General features: G+C 40.8%; 1 long non-coding RNA gene across 2 annotated transcripts in view; it reads left to right on the top strand.

Annotated features, from left to right (window-relative positions):
- Nucleotides 1–1,644: 1,644 nt before the first annotated feature.
- Nucleotides 1,645–24,497, top strand: part of LOC148127640 (uncharacterized) — a 29,742-nt gene continuing 6,889 nt past the window's right edge. Inside the window, exons 1-3 of one of the 2 annotated variants that reach the window (XR_015744054.1) lie at nt 1,645–1,781; nt 8,767–8,838; nt 22,295–22,359. This is a non-coding gene — a long non-coding RNA (uncharacterized LOC148127640). The remainder of the gene's footprint in view (nt 1,782–8,766; nt 8,839–22,294; nt 22,360–24,497) is intronic. The other variant, XR_015744055.1, reaches the window with a different exon arrangement.

Genomic DNA, 24,497 nt, shown 5'->3' with positions numbered 1-24,497 from the left:
AATCCGAATAGGTTTGCTACACCACTTTAGAGAGACGCTACAATTTATAGCAGTAATAGAACACAGGTTTTGTAGGCTAAATGTTCCAGTTTGGGTCCTCATGTATAAGTGTCTGTCTGAAAACGGGGAAAACCAGGAAGTGGAGGCCATCCTGATCTAAAAGGATGGGGACTTTGACTCAGCCTACAGCAACTTTCTTCATCTCCGATCACTATTCTGCCAATCTGGACACCAGATAGCAAGCTGCCTGAAGTTGTATAACAGGTCCACTCAAAACCTCACACAACATACTAAAGGTTGTATTTGTATAACATACGAAATTAGCTTTAATCATTGTTAAGAGTTTTGTGTAAAAACCCAGCCTGCTGTATGTAAATAATTAATTCATGACTGTGCAAACCCAGAAAATGGGTTCATTCAGAGAACCTAAGTCTCAGCCAATCTCCTACTGCTTCTCACTGAACTGCCTACTTAGCGTTCTTGGATTAATCAAAGTTATGGTCAGTCTGGGAAACTAATTGCTTTTCTAGCCTTTTCCATATGTCTCTGTTACTCATCCTGTTCCTCCTCTTTTGCTTTTCTCTTCCTTCAGAAGACATTGGAACTTCAACTTAGAGGAAGGACATTCATAGCTTATGGCTGCAAAAGAAATTGCCCTCCTGTTCTATTATTGATCAATACATAGTAATATAGGCCTAAGACAGAAGTAGGCTGCAATTAAACAATTAAAAATCTCATAAAGAACCTAGGGCATAGCTGTACCACAAAGAAATCTGATGAATTCATAAGATGTTAGTTGTTTAGGTAGATCTCCGCTGTGTAAAAACGTATTAAGAAATTATGTGAAAACAGGCAAATCTGTTCTTTAAAAAAGCTAAGCCCACATTCCAAAAGATATTGAATGCATGTATGGGCTACATAGTATGGCTCTCAGTTTCAAAATGAATGATTGGAACTATTTTTCAGAAGGTTTGTTTGGATATGACAACGTACATGGTCATGACTTCCTCTGTTCCTGTAATATGATATCAAAATTCCTACTGGAAATGGTGACAAGCCCAAAGATTTATTCTCCTGTCCCAATATCCAAAGACTGCCAACACTGCAAAAAGAAATTGCCCAAAGCGTTTCTCACTGCACCAAACCTTAAAACTGGATGTAAAATTATCTGATTTGTGACTGTTGAGAAAAACAGTGGGCTTCCCATATCACTTTCAAAATCTGGCTAAGAAAACAACAAAAATAGCAACAGCAGAAAATTTTAAAATGAGTTAGTTTTGTAACCCCTGTCATTAATAACATTGCTTGGAAACTACTGACATAACAGTTTAATGTGATCACCGTTTAATATTTAGTTTATTATTGTGGTGGATCCTAGAAAGATGAGTAATATGAATTGTTTGCCTGTTTCATTTCTCATCACAGCCAACATACATGAGGTCTCTCCTTTGCTTTCCTCTATTTCCTGCCGTCTTCGCTATTATAAGTTGTGTTGTGGGAGTTCTATTTATAGTACAAGGAAAGGAAAAAGCACTTCTGGAGGCAGGAAAACCAACCAAGGAAAGAATCAGAGGAAGTGCGGCTGCCATTTTACCAAACAATTTGGAAAGCATTGAGCTTCGAAACTCACAAGTGTTGTCATTGTTGCTAAGAATATGAACTGAGCACAATTCCTTTGTTTGTCCTCCAGAAGTATTCAGAAGGGCAGCTTGAATGAGAAGGATAACAGAATGAAGAAATCCTAATTTAATCTGTGTACTAAGTAGCAGAGCAGTACAGAGGTAAAGTATCCAGTCTACATTTTTATTTCTAGATTTCTTAGCGATGCAAATAAGGTTGTCTTTCATCAGAATTCTGCTTCCCTAAGCTCACTGCTCCATCTCTGTGTTTATTACTTTGATTGGCTGGGATCGATGAGAATTGTACTTTGGCATCTGAAAACTAAATGGGCTGGGGACATTGAATCTCAAGTGGAAGAAACTGGGATGCCAATACAGGTGCTGTGTCAGAATTTCTATAGAAACAAAAGGAGTCTGGCTTGTGGCAAATATCAGAAATTGTATGAGTGGGACATGATCTAAATGTCTGCTCTTACAAGGGCTGATCCTACTGCTAAAAGCAGCTAGAGACCATTTAGCGACGTATCTGCAATATCTCCTGATGTCTTCTCACTGGGGAAATTTTGTAATTGCATGGATTTTGTTGGCTTGCTTTCATGGATTCAGAACTTTCATTAAGAAACACTGGTCACTGTGAGAATGGGCTGTGATTCACAGAATCCCATGCCTTCATAAATGTGTTAGGCTTTACAACGGTCCAAAACTTTATTGTTGTTGTTGTTGTTGTTCTAGCTTTTTTGGTTTCTACTACTCTCCTGAACCATTTAGAACATAATTTAGTAGAAAAGAAACTAGAAATAAACTGATGGTGATAAATACTATCAAGATAGGATAGCTGTATTTGTTTGAAACAATGGCAAATAGTTTGGTCTTTGTGTTGGTAGAAAACATCAGTGGTGTAGTCACCTCTGGCCTGAGATCTGAAAAGGATTAGCTGCCCATTCTCAACTAGCACTCTAATTTCAGTGGCTAACTTAAAAATCCAAGGTGACTTCTTTCCAACCTCTTGTGTCTTGAGGGGAAGTATAATGGCAGTCACAACTGTACCATGAAAGTCCATCCTGAGCTCCACTCCACCACAAATGTGCATGTTGCCTTATCAATCTGTATATTTCTTTTATTGCCTCACTTCCCAGTCACTGGCTTCATCTGACTTCCCTCCCCCACTTGAGAAAATGACAAAGCCTAGTCTAACACATCTTTAAAAACCATAAGGCTCCCTTTCGCGATATCAGGAGAAGATGGGGACTCCAGTACAGCTAGGGATGTTTATATAAGTCAACTTTCTTCATGTGCTGGCTGTAACATGAAGGTAGAGTCACAATGGAAGAATTGTGGTACCAGAGCATATTTCTACTATGGTAAGATTAAATATAGGCCTTTTGTCTATTCTGCTTAATGAAATACATTTTTGGAGAAGTTTATTTTGCCTCTAAGCAAATCAAATTTGTAGGCGTTTCTGGAAGTTAAAAGTTGAAGAGGCATATTACTGTTCAGCAGATATTTTTAAAAGTTAATGTTATGTACAAAATTACGTAGAGCCACATGAGAGTTGTGTGTTCACCTAATAACAAAAGTGTGTAAATAGAAAGTAGTATAAATTAATACGATGAGAACATGGGAATATTTGAAACTCTGCTAGACTGAACTGAACAGTTATTTATGTTTGCAAGCATATATATGAACTTGGGGGGGGAGGATTTTTTTGTGCCTGCAAGTGCCTCCATGATATGTCCTATCTAATACATTTTGATTACACTATTTTAATTTTTGAAAATAAATGAAAAGCAGGCACATTGCAAAGCAAAATTCCAAATCCAGATGTAAAATTGATCTAAAAACACTTAAAAACTAGAATGTAAACCCTGAAAGGTGATTTTTTAAGAAAAAAAAATAGTGGTGGAAAGTAGCATCTGGGATTACTAAGAGAGCAGGTAGCAGGAAGTGGCCTCACCAGTTTTAGTTCTGGTGAATGGTGCTTTGGGGTCTGACTATATTTCCTGCACTCATTTTTGAAAGCACTCATAACATTATTGTATGTTTTGGGACTCAGATATTACACTCTAATTCTAGAATGGAAGAGTGCTTGGGGAATGCTTTCTAGATGTCTTCTTGATGAAATGGATTACAGCTTCCAAAATTTGCAGCCAGTTCTTTCCCATAAAGTGAAGATATTAGATTGTAGAAAGCTGATTTGTCCATTGCCTCCTGACTGGTATATATGTGAATAAAGAAAAACAAAAACAACTTTCTAATGGAAACCCTCACAGACATACAGTACAGTCTTGAGAAAAAACTACACAACCACAATAATGCTGTTTGTTCCAAGAATTCAGCTTGCATTCCACAAATAGCGCAGCATTCCTCAAAGACAGATCTCTGAGCTGTAGTGCTAATTTGTTTTTTGAAACTTAGAGGGTTTTTAAGGCCATATGAAGGATGGCAGGAGTTTGGTCAGTCAAAGCAGAACAGATTTTCTAAAAACAAAAATCTCAGTCTTTGGCTGCCTCCTTCCTTGGATCCCTGCTGACGAGTTTCAGCTGATAGAAGAGAAGAACTGTTGGGTTTGTTCAGTCATGATGTGCGTTGTGTCTTGTGTCTGACTCATGACATCAAATTTAAGATTGTATAGGCAGTAGAACAATAACAAAGCTTCAGGGCGATCCTCGAACCATATCTAATGTTATTGCCCTTCTTGGCTGAATCATGTGGCCAAAACAGTTCTGTTCATGGCTTGTTGTTGCCATTTATTGTGTAATCTATGGGCAAAAGAAGCTTGCTTTGGCCCCAATATATATTTAATGGTACAGCTTTGTCCTTTCAGTTGTGGTAATGATCTGTTTTGTCTGTCATTGGAAAAGCAGGATTCAGTGATGGGAGTATCTGCACAGACCTCTCTGCTAGAGAAACACAAATAGAGCAGTGGGGGATATGGTCATCCAAGGGCAAGGAGAACAAGTGTCATCACACCTACAATATAAATGTATGTTATTTGCAAATTTCATAATTTGTGCCTTGCACAATGATGTCCTGAGTCACTCATCATCATTGTAGTTTGTACCCATGCCTATCATGGTAGTTAGCTAGTTCATGGTGGATTGCTCTTAAATCCCTTTAAGTAGGGATTAAAACTGCCTACACTCTATGGCCCTTTGGGATTACTTGCTGCTTCACTGAAAAAAAAAATGAACAGCTTGATTGTGAAAACAAAACCACATTTTTCATGATTGTTTGCATATGCATGATTCTAAACTTCTGCAATCTGGTTATGTCCACAAAAGGTTGTAGTGTATTTCAACTGTCTACAACTAGTTCAATGCATCTGTTAAGTACTTGGACTGACAAAAATACATTTTAAAAATTATGAGAAAATAACAGAAAATACTTACTACTTTCTCCTAGAACATCTCCCTCTGGTTTACAGATCAAGAATTCATACTAGCATAAAATGTCCACGCGGCACATGAACTGATGAACTCATGATAAAATTCATGTACTTCTCCACACAGAAGTAGCTCACTCATCTAGAGTTAAGATGGTGTCAGTCACCTTCTTCCTTCCTGAGGATATTTTTATCCTCAATCCCACACTCTCCATCCTCTCTCCCTCTTTATCTTTCTCTCTCCCCCTCCCTTCCCCTTCCCCCCTCCAGTGAACATATACTTGCCATTCTCCTTTCCTTTCAAATGCTTTTTCCTTCCTCAAGTAATGGCTGCTCAGTGTTGGACGGTGGGTCCAGTTTACTCTTTCAGATTTTGAAAATGTTGATTGGGCCAGTGGAGTGCAAGCTCACCACTTTTCTCAAAGGTGTCCTCCTTGAGTGGAAAGCTAGGTCCAGTAGTAAGTACCGTCCTCTTTCTGTTAAGCTCCACCTTCCTCCATCCCTTTGCCTCTGACCATGTGAGGGTTTTTTCTCCCTTAGTTTACTCAGAGATCTTTGGGAAAGGTTTTCTGTCACTGCTCTTTGTTTCAAATTATGTTGGTGAACAGCCTCCAACTACAGGTCCAGTCTATGATTGATTCCCCATCAGCATTTCTTACCTGTTATTACATTTGGGATCCATCTTTGTGTGGTTGAAGTATAAAACCTTTCGAACTCAGAATTTCTTTTGTCTTGATCTTTATTGGCAATGTCTCATCCACATAATGATCCAAGGAAGGCTTCCAGAGCTCTTTCTCTGACTTTCCCTGTTAGATGGGTCCGCGGGAATAAGAGGCAGGATGCGGCAGGAACAGGTAACAGTCTTTATTTCGTGAATTAAGAAAAAATCCCCTCAGCTGTGGCTGGCATTGGCTTTTGTAGCCGGCTCTGTCCAAGGCTTCAGCCACTGATGGGACTTTATTTCTCCCGCTAGTGGCTGGGCCACTGAGTGGAGTCTGTTAGTCGACTCCACTCGATGGCCATATAAGGTAATACTTAACACCTCTCCCCTCCTAGTTAGAGTTCATCCAATCAGCGCCAGTGTACCTCACATAATCGCATAGGTAGGCGGGGCTTTGAGTGGTACAATTGGACCTGCGCACATCACTCATTCCTGGGGCGGCGGCCTGAGCAGGTAGGTCCGCCACTGCTCCAGTCCCTGAATCTCGAAGTCATCTTGTGGTGTGACAGGAACCGTTCAGCCTGAGGCCTCAGGCGTACTTAGGTGTCTTCGTGTTCTGTTCGGGATTGAGGCTAGCCCATCAGTCCTTGTTCTGGGTTCTGCAGGTAGGGTCTCTGCTAGGGGTCGTTTCACTTGTTCAAGTTGGATTTCTGGTCAGTTTTCTGCGGTTGGCCTCTGATTTGATCGATGTGTCTTTCCCACTGTTTTGCTTCCTCTGTCTCCACTCGATAGGATCTGGGTCTGGTGACTGCAGTGATTTTGGTGGGTACCTAAATGGGTCCCTCTATGTAATTGTGTGTGTAGACCAGGTCCTCTATGGAAAAGTTCTTACATTTCCCGGTGGAGTCTATTGGAGTTTCGGGACTGTAGTTTGGGTGGATTCTGTATAGTGTTGATTGGAGCTTCCAGCCCATCAACAGCTCTGCTGGGCTGCAGTGTGTTGTCACATGGGGTGTGATGTGTTGGGCCAGCAGCATTCTGTCAATCCTTTCCTGCCAGTCCCCTTTGCCCATTTTCCTGAGGGTTTCCTTGGTCGTTCGGACCATTCTCTCTGCCTGCTGTTCGTGCTCAGATATGCAGGTGCTGAGAGTACGTGCCTGATTCCTAGTCCAGCTAGGAAACCCTCAAATGGTTGTGATGTTAACTGGGGCGCGTTATTGGAAACGAGGATATCAGGTAGTCTGTGGGTAGAGAACAGCTTCTGAAGGACTCTTATGGTTGCTTTGGTGGTGGTGGATGTCATCCAGATTACCTCTGGCCATTTAAAGTACGCATCGACCACTATGAGGAATGTTTGCCCTTGACAGGGACCAGCAAAGTCGACATGCACTCAGGCCGATGGGGCTGTGGGTCTCCTACTTCCTAAGGCTGGCTGTTGGAGGGGCTGGTCAGGTTACTTGACAGGGAGTGCAGGTGGCGACCCAGGTCTCTATTTCTTTGTCCAGCCCCAGCCACCACACATAGCTTCTGGCTGGGGCTTTCATGTGGACTATCCCTGGGTGGCCCTCGTGTAGTACTGTTAGAACTTTGTTTCTTAGGGATGACCACTCTCTTTCCTCATAATATACAGCCCTTGAGTACGGATAGCTTAGCCTGCCTGTTTTTATATGGTTTGAGTTCTATGGATTCCGGCCATCCTCTCCATACCTAGTTTGAAATTTGCGCCATGGTTTTGTCATGCACTGTGAGTCTGGCGATTTCTACAGACGTCATCAGTCCATGCTGTAGTTCTTCTACTAGAAGTACTGTGGTGGAGGGTGCTGGGTCTTCAACGATATCCGGAAGAGGGCAGCGACTCAACACGTCGGTGTTTGAAATGTCTTTTCCTGGCCGATGAATTAGACAGTAGCTGTATGTGGCCAGGAATACAGTCCATCTTAACATCCTGGGTGATAGGATGTTTGGTGTGGGTCTATCTCCGGCAAGGATGCCCAGCAGTGGTTTATGGTCGGTAATTAGGTTGAACTGTCTTCCATGCAGGTATTCATGGAAGCGTTTGACCCCTGCTACTGCGGCAAGCGCTTCCTTGTCAATTTGGCTATAGTTCCTTTGTGTTTTGGATAATGTTTTAGAAAAATATGTGATGGGGCTTCTATCCCATTGGGTAGTTTGTGGTTGAGGACTGGTCCGATTCCATAGGGAGAGGCGTCGCATGTGAGTGTCAATGAAGTGTCTCGCTGTATTGCATGAGAACTCTGTTGGTTGTCAGGATGTTTTTAATTTTTTTAAAAGCGTTGGCCTCGCGTTGTCCCCAGGTCCAGTTGGTTGTCTTATCAAGCAGTCTGTGGAGCGGTTCTGTGATAGTTTCTTTCCAGTTTATCGTCGAAGACGTCGCTGAATTCCTGTTCCAGTTCTGCAATGTCTGCTGCCAGGTGCGGGGTGGTGGTCTCTGCTACATGAACGCCGGTGATGTTGATCTGGAGTGGCTGGAACCATTCTCTTCCCAGTAGGCTTGGCAGGTTCCAGTCTACTATGGTGAGTGGCAGGTTCCCTTGATAGCAGCCATATTTTATGTGGACTGTTTTCCTGCCCAGTATAGGCATGCAGCTGCCCTGGTAGTCCCTTAATATGATAGTCTGTGGTTCCAGTTGGTCATGCCGCAGTTTGGGTTGGAATCTCTTGAGGGTGTCCCACAATACCATGGATATGTAAGACCCCAAGTCCACTTCCATCTGGCAGGGCTTGGGGAGAGGGGCCGTAATGTCCCTTGAGTGCCCGTTGGAGTTTGTCCCGGGACACGCTCTGCAGGTCGTCTGCTACTAGGGCATCTGCCATCTCATAGATTTTGGTGTCGCAGTAGGTCAGGAACAATGCTTTTTTCTGTGCATCGGGGGCTGCTTGGAGGCCGTTGACTTCCAGGTGCAGGTTGAATTGGCCCATGTATGAGGACCATTTCTCCTTTGCCGGGTCATAGGGGATCAATGTTGGGCAGTGTGCCAGGCTGTTCAATCATTGAACCATGTTGGTCAGCGGGGTCGCGGTCATTGCGATGGCCAGTAAAATGGTGTCTGAGTCCCACGAGGTGTCCTTTGTTCTCTCCACAGCTCAGGATCCCACCCTCGTCGCCAGTGTTAGATGGGTCCACGGGAATAAGAGGCAAGACACATCAGGAACAGGTAACAGTCTTTATTTTGTGAATTAAGAAAAAAGCCCCTCAGCCGCGGCTGGCGCCAGCTTTTGTAGCTAGCACTGTCCAAAGCTTCAGCCACTGACGGGACTTTATTTCTGTTAGCCAACTCCACTCTATGGTCATATTAGGCAATACTTAACATTCCCCACACAGCAATAAATGAGAATATATGAAGGGTCCTTGGTACTCTTTGAACTTGCATATTTTCCTGCAGATATTTCATTACCCAAACCAGGTAACATAATCAGTGCTAGTCCTGATAACCAACCTAACTCAGAGAGCACCAAGGATCCCTACTCAGCAGTGCTGGTAGAGGATACCACCTGAGTAATGCCGAGAGGACATTATAGTCTTCTGCTCATATGCCAAATTTTCTTGGCCAGTTTACATGACTGGAAGGAGGGATACTCTTACCACTGTGCCCCACTGTGTCCTAGTCATGCCTTTTCTTCTGAGAGTGGATTTGGAATCTATTGTAAGGAAGGCAGAAATGAATCGGGAGAGGTCTGTGGTATGTGGGGTTCTTAAAGGACTCTTCCCCAAAGAACTCTAGCCTCTTGGGATATCAATGTTGTATTAATGTAGCTATCAGCAACAGGCGTACAAACATTTCACCCATTTTCTTAATAATGTGTGCATGCAACTTAAAAAATGGCGAAAAGGATTTCCCAGTTGCATCTGTACATCAATGTCTTATGACGATGGGTTGTATGCTGCAAAGGAGCAGGAACAATATGAAGATAAAGAGTCTTTTCTTCTATGCCTCTAATATTGTCAATGTGGAATTTTAATCATGATGTAGTTCATGAACTGTGGGCTCCACCTGACTGAGGGAACAATTTGAGCTCTTTTTCTATCTTAATTGTGCAGGCTGGAAATACACTAAACCTTTTTAACCCCCTCAAAGCCAAGCATTTGTATCCTCTAGTCTGTTTAGGAAAATCCTCAAGATGATGATTAAATGAGTACAGGTCACAAGATGTAGAGATGGCATGGGTAACATTTTGTGTCAGCATTGATGTTGCTGTCCTGGCAGCCACTTGTCACCAAAGGCCATGTTCCTGAAAGTATGACCATAGTTTGAGGAAGGCTGAATTAGACATAACAGAGATGAAGTAGGCCAATCAGAATAATAGATATTGTAAATTGGAACAGACCCTTCAGAAATGCCCTTGCTATGGATATGAATATTTTACTGGTGGCAAACAAGCTAGGTAACTTAGTTGTCAAAGCTGGTGGCCACTCTGGGCATATGATGAAAGAAAATAATATGATCACAATATGCACCTACCTCAATCCCATTGAATGGAATTGTTGTGCATATAAACCATGCACATTGAAAGGAATTCTGCCTTCATGAGGTTATTCAAATTACTGAAAGAAGAGCTTCGGGGAACGTATTAGTGCAAATAAACTGTTCTCTTTACGGTGTTAAATCAGTCTCATTCTTTCTGAACTTCTACCTTTCTTCCTTTAAAGCCAACTCCTGCGAAGGTTTTGCACAGACCAGACTTTTCATTAAATGAAAAGCACAATGGTTAGAGTGCTGGTCTGAGGGCCTATCCATACAGGCTCTTGTCCCTGCTCCAGAAATAGCTCTGCCCCTGTACTGTCTTCTACAGGTGAACTGATGTATCTCTGGTTCACTTGCAATAGATCTCAAATGATAGAAAAAAACAAATGGAAAGCTTATTACGTCAGGCAAACTGGTTTTCCATTGGTCAGAACTCTACCTCAAGCTGCCTCCTGGACTCTATGGACTAAAGTTTGTTCCCCACCTCCATTAATATCCTATTCCTGCTATCAGTCTATAGACCTGTTTCTCTTTTTTTCCAGGTACATAACAATGTGGAACTATGATTAGATGGGCAGGGCTATACAAATAGTGAAAACAGGAAGTACAGCTATCTCTGTACTTGCAAGCGTGGATGGGATTCTTTTCCAGTATTTACCTCACACTTTCAATCTGATTACATGGATCCCATTTTAGAAGCTATACAGCAATAGAGGAACAGTGTGGAAGGAAGGGAGGAGGTAGGGGGAGGGGGGAGAAGTTGCTGCTAACTACCTTTTTGCCCCACTGCCATTTCTAAGTAAGTTGCTTCCTCAGGCAGTAGCTGGGTAATCAACTCCCTTCTCCACCTCTGACCAATTGGATCATCTGGAATCAAGGAAAGGGGCGGGGGGTCCAATCAAATCATGGCATCTTCAGAAGTCCTGGCAACATCTTGGACTCAGTTCTTCTCCTGTATTCCTCATGGGGTGAAGAAAAAGCATCCATGTGACTCTCCCTCTGCCTTCAATCTCTGCCACCTGCAGGAGGGGCTTGGCAGAACTGTCTTGGAGGACCCACCTGAGAAGTTTGCCTTGGGTTCCAGAGAGTCTTACTTTAAACTCTGGAGGGTTTGGTGGTAAAAAATATAGATATGTGGTTATTTTTCATTATGGGTTTTGAAAGACCCTTACATGTAACAGGGGAAGAATGTGTTTGGAGGCAAGAAATTTCCTTCATAACAACTGCTCAGAGGTGCAAGTTGTTTTGAAAACCATTTGCAAACCCTTTAAACTTGTACACAAGTTACAAATGTGCAATCCTCACAATTTCAACATTCCCAGAAAAACTAAATTCTTAGTTTACTGTTAGAAGTTCCTGGATCTTGTCATAATCCACTCCTATTCTAAGCAGGGTTTATATGCTTTCTACTTTGTATTTTAACAGTTGTTTAAAAAAAAAAATCTACAACTACATATAAACAAGATAAAGTAAAATAATTCATACACTACGATAGATGTAAGGAATGGGGGACTACTAGAAATGATTTTATCTCCCATTCGTTGGGAGATGTTTGGGGGGTCAGGATGCTTACAAGGTGACAACTGTTGTACTTTCTCTTTGTCAATTACAGCTAAACTTTTATTGGCTTCCAATCTGGTGCTGCCTACTAGAAATAGGAGAATTAAGATGATTGCCCTACAGAAATTACAGTAATAATGATTGGTGTCAAATGGTTTCATGAGGAATTGAGGTTGGGAAACAATATGATGTGGCGATAAGATAAGAAACCCTGGTTCAAGTCCACCTTCAGCTATGGAATCTCACGGAGTCACCTTCAGTGACTCTCTGTCTCTCAACTCAATCTTCCTTGTGGGCAGCAGCATCTGCAGAGAAAATCTTCAGGGAAAATAACGAAAGAAGGATTTGCCATTGTGATGCATGCAATGCCCCTACGTTGTGATATTGCATGCATGTATAAAAGCTTGTGTTGGTATGTTGTAACACTGTTGTTATGGTTTTGATAAAAGTGTCGATCCTGTAATGTACAGAGTAAACAAGGTGAGTTTGAAGGAAATATGCAGGAACTGTTAGCTCAGCAAAAGTGACTAAAATATTTTTGAAGCCCAGAACAGTGAGTTACCATTTGGAAGTAGCTCAGGCAGATGCCAGGAGGAGGAGGAGGAGGAGGAGGAGGAGGAGGAAGGAGAAGAGGAGAAGGAGAAGGAGAAGGAGAAGAAGGCTTACAAGATTCTGTTATTACAGCCAATCTCAGTTACAGCCTTCTTGTGGAATTGAATTCCTTTCTGATCCACCTAATGGGGCTGACATCAGCATAGCTCTACTTGAAGGTTCTTTGGAGGAAAAGTGTTATTTTACGCTATTTTGAACTCCTAATCATCTAACAAGATTATCAAATATTTTATTGTTTCTTGTTGCACTTGGTTCCATGGACTTACACGCAGATATGCATGCACACCCATCACTGATCAAATGAAGTGTTCCATATCCTCACATTTGTGCCTTTGCTTTTTGTGGAGTCTGCACGTTATCTCTGCTTACAGTGTGAGCCCTGTAAGACATTTTTCTGCGGCCATATCTAGAGAAGGTTTTTCTTTCCATCATGTCCTCCGGATGCCTTTAAGCTCAACCACTTCACATGAGAGCTGCTTATTTATTTATAGCCAGCTTTTAATCACACTTGGATATTTTTAAAATGTCTTGCCTGGTGATATCGGAGTTGCTTTCATTCATATATTTGCTTAAATCTCATTGTTTGTCCAGCAATAGCAGAACCAGAAAGGTATAGCAGTAAATCCAGCAGCCACTTTCTTCTGGAAGCCCACTTAGGAGAAAAGCCTAAAGATAAACAATCTTACAGGATATGATAAGAGCACAAGCATGTTCTTTGGAAAACTCATGCCATACTTTCCCCCAACTCACTGCCCTTGGGCTGTGTCAGGCTGTAAATGCTATGAACCTTAGCCAGCAGGACTACTGACATGCTAGCTGGCAATATGGACATTGTAGTCCAACATTGGAAGGGTGTCAGGGTGGATGAGACTAATCAAGGCAGACTTTCCACTGTTCAAATCAGGCTGATCTTGGGCTTTTGCACAGTCTCTTTGCATTGAGGCATATGCATGGATCGGATCAGGGATAATGTGTATTAAAGAAGGACCGTTTAGCCATGTCAGAGGTAAGGAGCTGTGGTGGTAGAATTCATAGAAGATAAATTGAGACTAATGGGATAAATGAAGAATTCAGCTACATGAATGTTTTTGGCCCCACTGTCTCTTGCAACATCCTTTCCCCCGACCAGCCTCTCCTGATCAGAGAGGAATGAAATGGGAGAGAGGCTACTGAGAAGAGAATGACTATAAATTAAGCCTGGGCACTATCATCATCATCGTCAATTAAATGTAAGTTTCTTGATTAAATTTAAATTTATTAAACTTGAAATAGATTCCTCTCTCACGGCAGGAGAGAGGAAAAACATTTGGAAGGTATCTCAACATGCTGCTTCAGTGGAAAGAAGGGAGTATAAAAAAAGTTTATTTTGGAAACATCCTTAAGGTTCTATCTTTGAATCCAGGCAAAGCATTTTAAAATGCTTTTCAAGTGAAACCCAGGGACAGATATGGAAAAAACTTACTCAGAAATCTCCTAAGGCATTCTAAGTATAAAAGACCTCAACTAAAAGTGTTAAAAGGTTAGTGAAGCTGCTTCACACGCTTTCAAAAGGACGTCAATTCAGATTATCTAGGGAAATAGAGGGTGGGGGTGGAAGATTATTTTGGGAAAGGTAAGGTTGAGCAAAGACCAAGCAATGAATTAGATCCTATCAAGGAAACAGAATGTCCACCAAATATTTGTTTGCATTTCTTTTTTCTTTGGGTGCAGGCAGACAGCATTGGAATGCTATTTTCCAATCAGTGAGGTGATGGAAAGGTATGTTGGCATAAATTATGCTGACCTCATATCTGATCCTTATTTTGCCTCAGTGATATGATCCTTACTGTTTTAATTGATTGGTAGAGTCTCCTAGCCTCATTTTCCTTCCTGCTGAGCACAGCCTGGCAGTGGTGGCAAACAAGCAGCAGTTGCTATCCTTAATGTGTGATGAGGCAGAGGTCAGCAAGTGGCTTACAACAACTAGTTTATTCCAAAGGTGTTTTTTTGAAGAGTCATGTGGACCTTGTTTTTCCTTGAAGATGTTTTGCTTCTCATACAAGAAGCTTCTTCAGAACTGAAGAAGTTTTTTGGATAAGAAGTGAAACATCTTCAAAAAAAAACCCCAAAGTCCAGTTGCCTCTTGAAAAGCACTTTTGGGACAACTGGATGACTGATAATCTCCATAGACCACAACTAGTTTAGCTGCCTGTTATTTTGTCTGACCAAGAGGCCGTACTTGCAGAAGTGGATTTCAGAGCTCTCTGAAAGATAGTTTAGTTCACAAGTCACACGGAGTGAGGAGATAACTGATCATGAGCTCCACCTTCGACTGATCCTACCACACGACTGGTATTGCTGGTAGTAAGTGACAACTACCAACAATGGGCTATGAGCACCCAGCTGTAGCCTATGGAGCAGACAAAGAAATAGAAATATGACAAAGTCTAGCCATGCTAGACACATTGTTGGCAGAAGCAGCAGAAAACCTGCAGTACACTCATTGATGACACAATCAATAACACCAGCAGTACTTGAGAGTAGTCATCTAGCTTTTCAACTCATATATACCCTGAGCTCTGGTGGCTCAGTGGTTAGAATGGAGTATTGCAGGTAAACTCTAGCCACAGCCTAGAGTTCAATCCTGATGGGGCTCAAAATTGACTTAGCCTTCCATCCTTCCAAGGTCTGTAAAATGAGGAGTCAGATTGTTTGGGGCAATATGCTGATGTTGCAAACTCCCCAGAAAGTGCAGTAAAGCACTATGGAGAAGTACAGTATATGAATCTAAGTATTATTGCTAAATTTAGTAATAAGAACGCTAAAATATCCAGTAGTCTTCAAAAGACCACCTTTAAACCTGTGCATATAAGAAGCCCATATAAGATTTAACCTGGCATTATGCTTCTGAAAAAGCAAGCATTTGGTGTCCTCAACAGCTGAAGCCAAAATGGCTGGAGGGGGCAGGCGGTAGGTAATAATTGGAGAGGGAAGGAGGAAACCCATTAAAATATGCAATAGCATTAAAGAACTAAAATAGGCAATAAAAACTGGGCAGATATCAACCCCTGACCATGTCATACATCATATAGCTAAAGAAACATCATAGATCACATCCATGGTAAAAACTGTGTGAGAAGGAATTGGGAAACACTACTTTAAAGTTGTGATTGCAAAAAAGAAAAATAATTTAAGCTGCCTCTACAAGGAGCTAGGAATGAGATGAAAGCAAAGACCTGAGATGGTGGCATTTAAACAAGAGTTTGGGGACATTTTCAGGGACATGAATTTAAAGGGCATGAAAATCAACTTTATTATTATGTTCTGTCAGTCTGTTACATCCCCAATTAAAATTATACTAAATTTTTTACAGTCAGCATTCACTGTATTGTAGATCAGGGGTGTCAAACTGGATTTCTTTGAGGGCCAGATCAGCATATTAGTTCTCCTCTGCAGGCCATCAGCAATGGGGGGTGAGGTACAGATGCCTCCTGCAGCACTCTGCCAACTGAAAACGGGCCTGTTTTGGGCCCATTTTCAGCCCATTTTTGGCCCATTTTCCAGCCAGTTTCCAGCCCATTTTTGGCCTGTTTTTCAGCCCATTTTCAGCCAGCAGAGTGCTGCAGGAGGCCATGGAGGGCAAAAATGAGGCATTGGGGGGGCACACACAGCCTGTTTTACCTGCCAGAGGCACCACGGGTTGGTCCTTTGTGTTCCGTACTATCAGGCTCGACGGCCTGCATTCCTATTGACCCGGAAAAGCCGGGCCATGATTGGTCATTATGGGACATTCTGATTGGCTCATATAGAGCTTGCTGGCTCATATAGAGCTTGCTTGGCTAGCACCAAGCGCGGCAAGCTCAAAAACCTGTCATTGGCTGCCTAGCCGTGGCCAGCTCTATAAAAAGAGCAGCCGCGGCTAGGGTTTTGGTCTCAGTATCTGATTGCTTAATAAAGAGCTGTTGTTCACTACCACGAGTCTTGTCTCTCCTTGGGACCCACCGCCCAGACGTAACACTTTGATACTTCCAGGCTGGCCCTGTGGACTGGATACAGCCTGCAGGCCTTGAGTTTGACACCCTTGTTCTAGACAAACTACATTGGAGGACAAGGGAGCAACTTAGAACAGAAATAGGCATATGTATAGACTTTTCTTTCTTTCTGTTTTCTTTTAACATTCACTCTTTTCCACATTATCTAATCTTCACACACACACACAGAGAGAGAGAGAGAGAGACATATATTTAAAGTTAACCAGGGATGGAGAATTACATGAAAAGGAAAAGGATTTCATTTTCCCTTTATATGATAATAATCTATGTTATAATTCTTTGAGGAAGCCCTCAATTTAATCTGAGAGGGATGAGGAATCAAGGACTAGAATATAAGCATATTCTAGTCCTTGATTCCTCTTCCCTCTCAGATTAAATTTCACAATGTTGCACATGTTGCCTTTCTTTCCCTTAGAACAGAGGTCTCCAAAGTTGACAACTTTAAGACTTGTGGACTTCAACTCCCAGAATTCTCCAGCCAGTCTTAAAATTGCCAAGTTTGGAGATCCCTGCCTTAGAACCACATTAGTAAGTTATATAGTTCACTTACTCCCCATTTCTCCTTTAATGTGGACAGCAGAAAGAGTTTGATTTTTTTTTTTTTTTGCCAACCATACCTGAACTCAAACAGACCAGCCTCAGGCCTTGGTTTATGACTATCTTCCTGAATCTAACCCTAGAGAAAGTTAATTTGATGCCTTTACTAAGTTGCTACTGAATGTGAGATGGGCAGCTATACAAATCTGATTAAAAAGGTATGTACGTACCTACATAGATATTAAAATTCCAGTTCTACTCAACTTGGCAAACAGTAATTAATAAAAAATGGGGCAAAAGTTTCTATACTCCTTTTCTTAAACATGACTGACCAAGTGTGAGCTCAAGATCAATTTTGGTCAGCTCTCAAGCAAACATGGCATAATATGGTATTTAACCACATCTGAACTCAAAAAATGTGACTAACATTTTCTATAGTTGATTTACAAAAAGCTAGCCTCAGGCTATGGTTTATTACTATCTTCCTGAATCCAATCATAGAGAAAGTAAACTCAGTGCCTTTACTAAGCTACTACTGAATATGGGATGGGCAGCTGTACAGATTAACCTGTGCATATAATAAAATTAGTAGGTAAAAACAGGGTCAATTTGAAATTCAGATCACCAAGGTCCACTCTCAATGGCAAGTCTGTGTAGCAAGATGTCCTCTAGATGCTAACAGAGATCAAAGGTTCTGAGTTGTCACAGCAAAGGAGGGATCAAAGGAAGCACATTCAAGGTCAGTCTCAGCTTCTTACAAAAGTTGCTCTAGCCTGTGAATATTCTCTCTCTCTCTCTCTCTCCTTTGTCTCTCCCTCTCTCTTTTTCTCTCCCTTTCTCCCTCTTCCTCCCCATTCCCCCAACCCCCCTCTCTCTTCACCTAGCACAGCCAGGGCTGCCTCAGATGATTATTCTCATTATTTTCTCACTCCAGAGCAATAAAAATACAAATCCTGCTATTTAGGAAAAACAACAACAGCACAATAAACAATTAATCCCAGGGTGTAGCTGTGAGCAATTTGGTATTTCTCTGGCTTTTCGTTCAGTGTCATTGACATTCAGACAGATTTCAAGACTTTGCTTGTCCATGAAGCCTGATTCCAGGGTTACTTTTATCAAGATCACTCCAACATTTGGAGGAAGTTTTTTCAACTCTGCTGTGCTTTGCTTCTCCTGATTGGACAAAGATATTGTATATCCTTACAAGGAATGTTTATCTCTAATGTTTATTAGCTGACCAAGCAAATATCTTCAAAGAGGCAGCAACTACAGAAGACAATACTAACATCAGAGGTGATAAGAGCACAGATAAGTGAGATTCCAATTAGGGTACTCCGTGCTCTTTGGGGATAATTTGTGCACTCAGGAATGTGAATGACACTACAGTGAAAATGTGCAAACAACAATTTACAAAAACAAAATAGTTTGTTGAATAATCCATAGTGGTCTGGAACAGACAAAATGTGGGTGCTAATGCTAAACTATTCTGGGGTGATTGTTAAATCATATTGCAGATTGGTGTCTGATGTTGAGGTAAACCATGTAATAATATGGAATTAAATTTAAATATTAAATTTGAAAAGAAATATGCCATCTCTACTGTATGTTGTTACATTACAGTTAGAACAGATGGAAGAACTAACACAGTTAAGGTCAAACCGAAAGAAACGCTGGGAGGGATTCTTGATATTTGAAAGGGTGGGAATGTCCTTCCCAAAGAAAAATGATCAGAATACATTGTAAGAGTCTTCAACCTTGACCCAGGCTTGGCACTATTTTCTGCCTGTGTGCTTTCAAAACAGCCAGTATATATGGAAATGTCTATAAATTGTTGCTGTTTCTGCAGAGCAGAGGAACTAAGAGATAATGCTGCAGTTTACATGGTGGTTGCCACATAGGCTGGATTTATCCAGCTAGTCTACCATAATGGTAGTTAAAACCATGTTGGCAGCCTTCCGATATGTTGGAATATAATATCCATCACCTCAGCCAACATAATTATTGTGTTGACTAATAAGTGGCATCATCCCAGTGATGATTTAGGATGATGGGAGCTGGAGTCCAATGTTTCTGGATTTGGAAAGCAATGGTTGGGGAAGTTGAAGTGAACACACTGACTTTGAAAAAAGGAAATTCAGGACCAAATTGTTATTCTACTCGCAACGCCTGTGTCACTTCTGCTTTAACATACTTCAAAAAGTGTTATTATTAAAGATAACATGAGATAAGTTTGTTTTGCTGTTCTGAGCTCTTAGGTAGAAGATGGGTGTGATTCAAATGTGATAAACAAATCCTTTGGCCTTTTTTTCTTCTTTCCCCTCATATTTCTTGCAAATACCTTTAAGCCTACTATCAATGAGTCTTTTTATGTTTTCTTCAGTAACTGTAGCAGGAAATATAACTAAAGCTGCCTTTGTTATTTACTTAAGAACTTGCAGTGGACAGTCCTTAGCTAGTGGAAGAATTAACTGAAAAATAAATAGGTCAGCTGTTTTTGAGATTATGAAATATTTGAGATAAATTTGACTCTGCTAAGCACTAAACTTACTGTGTTTCTTCCAAAAGCTTCTTCGTCTCAGTTATTCTTCTGCTATTTAACAGCGGGTCCAGAAGCTTTTGGGATTTCATTGGTTCCTTGTATTCATTCATCAAGATATTATCTTTTCCCCCATATATCAGTCTCCCCTGACTGGGGATTTTCCAGATTTGCTGGAAAAAAATTGTATCATTTGCAGATAGCAGATCCACTCACTTAGGCCTGATCAAAGTTGGAGTAGGCTCTATAGGAAGAAGTATTATGACTTCTGACCATAAAGTCCATAGTCAAAATGATTCTAAGACCTCACCATTCAGTTCAAACAATGTCCAATTTTGTAATGATTCCTTACTCCTTTCGTATCACAAAAATATTTTTCCTCCCACCTGATGTTTATACTTTATTTCTCAATATATCCCTGAGTATTCCCAGAATCCTCAGCTATTGCAAAAGATTTCTCCCTCTACCTGAAATCTCCATTTTCATGGAAATGAGTCTTTTGGATCTTGCCAAGTTCCATTTCTTTCATTATTTTTTTTGCCTTTCTCTATTGTCATTTTGAATCAAGGTAGTCATGTCTAAAACAGGGAAACAAAAATGATACAGGTGATACAGATATCATAAGTGCATGTATTCATTTATGTGTATAAAACTAAGCTGCATAATCTAGGCTGCAAACATCAGGAAATGGTAACTATTTGCTGCTATCTTTGTAACCCAGATCTGGTAGCCTTGTACTTAGAAGTAATGTCTATAAATAAAAATGCAATACACCTTACTAAAGCAATGAAAACTGAGCCCCAGGGATCAGATAAATGCTTGGCTTGTGCCTGACTTACCTCTGCTGTTCTTCCTACTGGTGGAACTTAATATGTAAAAGGTTACGTAGCCCTTCCAAGTCTTCCATGTAGAAGACTACCCTCTATAAAGGTACATTTTTCTGCCTTCATCCCACATTGTTGCTTTGCCTCTCCAATTCTTCTCAGCTTGGGGAAATGATGGTTGGGACACTTTTTTCACCAACCCACCTGAGAGTTCTTAACATCTTCAGTGTGACTAAGGCTAACAATGGAGAAGAGCAGAATGTGTGTCTGTAGATGTTATAGATGTTAATTTTGCCTTAAAAATATACAAAATATTCTGCATCATGGATCCTTTGGAGGAAAAAAAATATCAGGGTAAATCTGATTCTTATGGCATCTAGCATTTTCCAAATTCAGCTTAATTGTACAATTTATAACTGTAGAAATCAAACCTGATTTTCCACTTCAATATTGTTTTCCTCTTCTTCCTTCTTTGTTTTTTTTCTTCTTGATTTTTATCTTCAGGCCTGAGGGAAAATTTGAAAGCCTATAGTCTATTTTGTGGCATGCATGTTGATCTTGATAAAGGCATTGTCCAACTGATGATTTTCAGGTGTTATCTATCAGCACCTATGTGTCTTTTGTATTTTTTGAAGGGGAATAAAAAAATAAAATATCCTAAGAAGTCACCATGGTAAATGTTCAGCTGGAAGGGAGAGACGGGTGGGTGCAATTTATCAAGCACAGATATGTTTCATGAAGAAATTTGTTCATTAAACAAAGTCAGGTGCACAATTACTTCTGAAGAATACTAGTAGTAGTAGAGAAATACATTCCATTATTTTTGTTGTTAGCCTGAAGATAAGCTTTCTGAAGTATCTTGAAATTTTCTAGATTTGGAAATATAAACTCAAAGTACCAAATACTGCTGCAAGCCTGATTTGGGCAAGACCAGGTTAAGAGATTAGGGGGGGTGGCATTTGTGGGGACCTCTGCCAATAAAAATTCATTGTTAAATTATGTGATGGCACTGTTATATAGAAAATCCATTTCATATAGTAGTCTAGAAAGTGAGAAACTGTGTTTTGGTCCTACATTAGGCACAAAGATAGTTGGGTGACTATGGGACAGTCACTCTCTCTTAGCCCAAGGAAGGAAGCAATGGCAAGCCACTTCTGATATTACCAAGAAAACTTCATGGATTTGTCCATGTTTTCACTAAGATTTCAGACTGATTAATGAGGCAATGGTGGTAGCATTGTGATGCCAACTAGCTTCTCATCTAATCTGTTTGCATGGACACAATTGTCTCATATCAAAGTAATTGGAAAAGCAATCTTACTTATTTTAGGCATTTGTTCAATTTAACAAAAGTAACCTAGGTTTCCATGCTTCTGGCAGAAAGTAAGCAAATCTAAGAAACAGAATGAAATAATAGCACATTTTGAAACCACAATACATAAAGCAGATTTCAGAAAGGAAAAAGGAAATGGAAACCAAAATGCTGAAGACCATTTTTTTTTCCCTCTAAATATCAGACCTGTAAAGGCTCCATATTCAAAATGCAGATTTTTCTATGAACACTTGTGGAAAAGGGCTATCTTTTCTCACTCCAAATCAGGAAGTGAAACCATTCAAAAACGGCATTTGCCCGGACTCATAATAATACATTTTAAATGACAATATGAACATGTCTGAATTGATCTGCATCGGTGTTAGGAAGATTATTAACGACAATAAACATCTATCATATTTTCTGTGCAAAGGACCATCATTGTCTGTTTATACTATAGCTTTCTGAGCTTCTTTAGCTGTTCTAACCTGTAAATACAGTTGCAATCTTTGTTCCTTTTTTCCCTAAGCTTTTTTTTTTACACGATTTAATTCAGAAGAAGATTCCATTTTTCTTACCTATGTGTTGGAGAAGCCTTATTCAGCTGGCATTCAGGGAAGTGTCTATATCTGACATGATAAATATAGGGGAAGCTTAGGTATCTTTTTTGTCATTTTTTCCTAAAGACTTCAAGATTCTAAGGTAGTTTTACAACAGTTTTCCTTTATTATTACAGGTACTCCTCGACATATGACCACAATTGAGTCCAAAATTTATGTTGCTAAGTGAGAAAGTTGTTAGGTGAGTTTTGCCCCATTTTATTACTTTTCTTGCCACAATTGTTAAGTGAATCACTGCAGTTGTTAAATTAGTAACCTGGTTGTTAAGTGAATCTGGCTTCCCCATTGACTTTGCTGGTCAGAAGTCACAAAGGGGGATCATATGACCCCATATGCAACCATCATAGATATGAAACTGGTTGACAAGCATCTGAATTTTGATCACATGACCATAGGAACGATGGTTTGAGCATGAAAAATGGTCATAAGTCACTTTTTTCAGTGCCGTTGTAACTTTGAATGGTCACTAGATGAACTGTTGTAAGTCGAGGACTACCTGTATTTTACAATACATGAAGTGAGGCCAGTGTATTATGAGTATCATATCACACTTCTCAGTTACCAAATAATTACAGTGCTCAGATATCCAGAATTCTGCTGGATAGCCTGGATTTTTTTAATCTCTTCTCCCCAGTGTTCCTCTAGTCTCTAGGACTCACCTTTTGCCCTGCTCCATCCTGGATTACAAAACTCCAATCAACCATTGGATGGCAGCAAAGGATCACATGTTCTGAAACCTTTAGCTGCCACATGATGTCCCTTGGATTGTTGTACCTCAGAACTGGTAACCCTATACCAGTGGTGGCAAACCTATGGCACGCATGCCACAGGTGGCACGTAGAGCCCTCTCTGTGGGCACATGCGCCGTCACCCCAGTGCAGCTCTGCCATGCATGCATGTCTGCCCCCTGCTGGCCAGCTGGTCTTTGGTTCTCTGTTGTGCATGGGGAGGGTGGGGCGCATGCGTGGGAGGTGGAGTGCATGCACGGGGGTGCGTGTGTGTGTGGTGCATGCATGTGGCATGCGTGAATGCACAGGGCACACATGCGTTGCATTTTGGGTATGCGTGTGCACACTCTTTGGGTACTCGGTGCCCAAAAGTTTCACCATCACTGCCCTATACTCTTCTGGCTTCTAATGGGACCAGGCTTGGAGGCAGTAAAAGGGGGTGACTTGGCTGTCTTCCAAGGAGAATATAGCGGTGAAGCAGAAAAATATGTGAGTGGTAAGTTGTGGCCAAATAAATTGCTGGGGCAGAGTAGAGCTTCCAATATTTTATCTCTTTCTGTACCATGATCTATTGGTTGTTAAAAAAAAACCTGAACATTTACTAGAATAACAGAGTTGGAAGGGACATTGAAGGTCTTCAAGTCCAACCCACTGCCTAGGCGGGAAACCCTACACCACTTCAGACAAATGGTTATCCAATCCATTTCATCCATATGTGCCTAAGTGAAGGGCAGAAGGGAAAGAAACAAGAAAGCCATGTTATTTACTGGCCAATAATAATTTTGTCTCTTATATCCTATAGTAGGATATCATAGTTGATGGTATTGAACACCACTGAGAAATCTAAAAGGACTTAAAGCACTACTGGAAAATCTAAAAGGATCACAAAGGCTGCATTCCCTCATCTAAGTCCCAGTAAAAAAAATCACATACCAGAGCAACCAGTGCTATTTCTACTCCATGACCAGGTCTGGAGCCTAAATGAGGTGGGTCCAGAGAGCCCATTTCCCCTAGCATCATTTATAGCTGATTCCCCATCATAAGAGGTAGAGAACGTGCAAAATTGTCACATAAAGCCTGAATCAAAGATTGTAGTTGTTTTTCAGTGGGAAGTGCAATCAGCTGCAAAAAAGCTCATGGCCATCATTCTTTCTTTGATTTTGACCTCAGTTCTCTAATGAGTGGGGGGTGGACCTTTTTAATCCTCATAGGCTCTATGAATATTTACTTAATTAATCACCTGCCATTTAATCTATGAATTGAATCGGTGGCTTTTTGCAGACTCCACTTTCTTTTTAAGATACATTTGAAAGGTTAAGACATCTTACCATATTATACATGCAAAAACAAGTGTTCCAGTAATAATGGAAAACTAACTTTAATTAGAGGAAAGCTAACCTGTACAAAATTTGCATGTTCCATGAAAGAACATTTCAATGAATACCTAAAACACATCTCCCAGAATTAAAAGTGATTGTTTTAAAATTCTAGTTCAAGGGCACAACTATATAAAATCCTGCAGAGCCCAGTTTCTAAGGCCTCAGGGAACAGAACAATGGTTACAGCTAAGGCCACACAGACTTTTTAAAAA

The sequence above is a fragment of the Pseudonaja textilis genome, chromosome 1, assembly GCF_049901715.1.
Source record: "Pseudonaja textilis isolate UNSWEBS1 chromosome 1, rPseTex1.2, whole genome shotgun sequence".
Lineage (NCBI taxonomy): Eukaryota > Metazoa > Chordata > Lepidosauria > Squamata > Elapidae > Pseudonaja > Pseudonaja textilis.
This window is presented reverse-complemented; position numbering and strand designations above follow the sequence as displayed.